The sequence below is a fragment of the Equus quagga genome, chromosome 17 (genome assembly GCF_021613505.1).
Source record: "Equus quagga isolate Etosha38 chromosome 17, UCLA_HA_Equagga_1.0, whole genome shotgun sequence".
NCBI classification, from domain to species: domain Eukaryota; kingdom Metazoa; phylum Chordata; class Mammalia; order Perissodactyla; family Equidae; genus Equus; species Equus quagga.
Window position 1 is genome coordinate 9,892,682 of NC_060283.1, and position 3,795 is coordinate 9,896,476.

Genomic DNA, 3,795 nt, shown 5'->3' on the forward strand with positions numbered 1-3,795 from the left:
AGACAAATAGGTAAACTGTCCAGACCGTAAGGGTGCTCAATGCACACACGCTCTCAGTGTCTTAGGAAAAATAATAATGGTTGATATTATTTGTTGCTTTACATTATTAATTCATTCAATAAATTCTCACCACAACTCTGTGATATTAACATTATATCACAGAAAGATAAAGTGATAATAGAAGGATGTGTATGCCTGTCTGTGTGTGTGTCTGTTTGTGCATGTTTCTAGGTGTGTCTGTGACTGTGTGTGTATCTGTGCGTATGTCTGTGTCTGTGTCCATGTCTAATTAGGTGTACGTGTCTGTGGGTTTCTGTGTGTGTGTGTGTAAAAATATGTATCTCTGTCTGTGTTGTTGAGTGTAAAATTAGTGTCTGTGAGGGGCCAGCCCGGTGACGCAGTGATTAAGTTCATTCGTTCTGCTTTGGTGGCCCGGGGTTCACCGATTCCGATCCCAGGTGTGGGCCTAGCATCACTTATCAAGCCAAGCTGTGGCAGGCGTCCCACATATAAAGTAGAGGAGGATGGGCATGCATATTAGCTCAGTGCTGATCTTCCTCAGCCAAAAGAGGAGGATTGGCAGCACATGTTAGCTCAGGGCTAATCTTCCTCAAAAAAATAATTAAAAATTAAAAAATAAAATTAATGTCTGTGAACAAAGGTTTATTTTACAATGTGATAGTCAAAGGGGACTTCACAAAGGAGGATGCAAGAAATGGACACTACACATAGTATGTCAGCTTTCCTGTGCAGGGAAGGATAGAGAGGCAAAAGGGGGCATGAGAGGTCTGGTACAAGGCTGAGACTCCCTATGATGCATAAGTGAATGGCAAATAGAGCACTAAGGCTGAGCATAGAATCCTTGGTGAGCAGGGGGATGAGGTCAGAGGGCTGCCCGGGGACGGGGTCTTCAAAGTCCTTGTGCCCAACGCCAACAGTGAGACTGGCCCCTCCAGCAGTGACTCCAATCTGGGTTCTCAGGGCGATGCAAGAGCTTGCTGAATCCTTGCATCCACCAAGCATAGTGTGTAGACTGGATACATAATGTGTTTCACAGAATAAGGACTATTTTCAGGGTATGTACTTCTAGATGTGATTAAAAATACACATTTATTGTAAAAGCACTGCTGATCATTGATAAGAGTAGATAACTGTCACCCTCCATTTCTAAATCAAGAGGTGGTGTAAAAATACCTACTATGAAAGATGTGAGAGTGAGTTCAGAATTAATAATGTCCTCTTACTTGAAACATTTGGATACACGTGCCCACTAGTATTTCAGGGTTATCAAAGTGAGATCAGGGTCACATTTTGATTTGGGAGGATCACTGTGGTGTCAACGAGTCGATGTGTGGCTGGAAGGTATCTCAGAGCCCAGGAGATCATTTAGGAGACTTTTGAGAAAGCCGGGAAGGACTAGGACTGGACTGTGAGGATGGTTATGGGGATGGAAAGCAGGGGAAGCTCAGAGGCGATGCTGTGGCAGTGGAGGAGGCAGAATTTTGTGGGCTCTTAGACAGCAGGAGGGAGATGAACTAGAGTAAGCTACAAAACACCCCCAAATATTCGCATCCTAATCCCTGGTACTATGATGTTACTCCGCCTTGGCAGAAAAGGACTTTGCAGATGTGGAAAATGTTAAGGACTGCAAGATGGAGACATTAACCCGAATTTTCTGGCGTCCTCTAAATGCAATCCCATAGATTTTGCATCAAGGAGACAGAGGAAAACTTTATACACTCAGAAAAAGAGAAAGCAACGTGGCCTCACAGAGCAGAGATTGGAGTGATATGGACACAAGATGAGCTACAATGTCAGCCATCAAAGCTGAAAGCACCTCGGAGGTTTTCAGCTCAACTTTCCATAGGGAGCACGGCCCTCCTGACACAGTGATTTTGGCAGAGTGGTACAGACTGTGGATTTCTGTCCTCCAAACTGTGAGAAAATAAGCAGCTTGCAGCCGCCAAGTGTGTGGTAGTGTGTTACAGCAGCCACGGGAAACTAACTCAGAGCCTATGATGCATTCAAGTTTTCTGAGTCAGATACTTCTTTGGGTGGTGGTTCCATTTGCCAGGATGTGGTGGTACATGGAAGGGGAGTAGGTTGTGGGCAGACAATGAGTTAAATTTTATATATTCCTTCAGAAATAACTGTGGAGTGCTTGAATAGAGTTGTCCAGATGGCAGCCGGATGCTTGTGTCTGGACATCTTGGGAGAATGTGAGGGAGGAAGCATCAGCCTGAGGTGTTGGTGAGTGGCGCAGACATCGATGAGTCGTGGGAGTGTGCACAGTGAAAAAGAGTTAACTGAAGATTAAACCCCAGTGATTCATTACATTTGAGAGGTGGATGAAAACAAATTACACTGGACAGATCATAGGTTTGAAAGCACAGTGAAGGGGGAAAACCAGTGGGTGGTGATGAGAACTAAATATTACTGATGCTTCTGATTGGGAACCACCTGGCTGGGCAGACAGTTAGGCTACAAGTATCACTCAGTAAAGACCAGTAGCAGGGATGTTTTCATTGCTTTTTACCCTAGCCATTCTTTTCACTCATGGCAACATAAATGGGAAACCTGTAAAGTAATGCAGGATGGCTCACGACAAATACTTCCTCTTCTGATCACAGGACCTCAGGCCGCCATGGGTAACTGCATGTTGGGTCTGAGAAATTTACTAGTAACAACACCCAATGGCAACTTCATGATGGAAACCACCCCACCTCGAGTCTAGAGGCTGTTGGATAATGACAAGACAAGTAGAGAAATGCAAGGCAAGTAATTTATTAAAGCAAGATGTTGAAACCTTTACATTTTCCAGGGAGGAGCAGGTGACCATTGAAAGACAGGGGTACTACTTTAGAAGATTCACGCACCACACTGCAACACTACAATCCCCTGAAATAGAAAAAAAACGAGAAAGAAATGGGAGGTCAGTCATGCTTCTCCTAGAGATGACACATTAACATAGACCGTTCTTCACACCAAGATGTCAATGAAATTTCAACCAACCAAAGGCAAATGGAAGACACCAGGCAGGACCCCAGTGTGCAGTAAACTAAATGGACTCAGATACAATTCAAGCAACCATGAAAGTCAGGAAAGAACCATTTCATAGTCCAGCAAACAAACCCTGAGGTGACCCGAGAGTAGGACTCAGGTTTCTATGGAAGGAGTGGGTGAAGGGTTGGACAGAGCAGTGCAGGTTTTCTTTTTTTTTATGTCCTTGGACAGAAGACTCCAAAGGGGACATAGGGTTGAGACGTGGACGTCCTGAGAGAGAGGACGCCAGCAAAGAGGACTTGGGAAGTACTGCTTTCAGGAGATTCCCTGCTGTGTGGTGTGGAAATTCAACCTGATGGCACTTGTATTTCCAACACTGAGAATCAAGCATCTGTGGGCATTTGCAGCTGAACCTCATGACCTAAATTCAGAGGTAGATGGGTTGAGAGATACCTTTAAATATCTAATTTCTTGATAAAGACATAATTTCAGTGTTTTACCTTCACAAGTGGTCACAGGAGACATAAAAAGTGAGGTCTCTGCCACTGGCCATGATAAGGAGGAGAGTTGTGGGTGAGGAATAGAAAAGTGGACCGAGGTGCAAGGAGTGGGCCTCACCTCTGTAGAAGCCGGCAAGGACCCAGCCAGCACCACCTCCATCCTGATGGAGGACAAGGTCTATTTCCCTCCCTCTCACCTGTCTCTTCATTCAACGGTTAACACTCCCCATGAGATTCCACAGGGACTGTGTCCCTGGGTGAGGGAACTCGCCCTCAGGAAAGCTTCCAGGCA

General features: G+C 45.1%; 1 long non-coding RNA gene across 1 annotated transcript; it reads right to left on the reverse strand.

Moving 5' to 3' along the window:
- Nucleotides 1-2,768: 2,768 nt before the first annotated feature.
- On the reverse strand, nucleotides 2,769-3,795 carry LOC124229107 (uncharacterized). Its single transcript, XR_006885826.1, has 2 exons — nucleotides 3,701-3,795; nucleotides 2,769-2,898 (listed from the first exon to the last, which is right to left on the reverse strand). It is a non-coding gene; the product is annotated as an uncharacterized LOC124229107 (long non-coding RNA).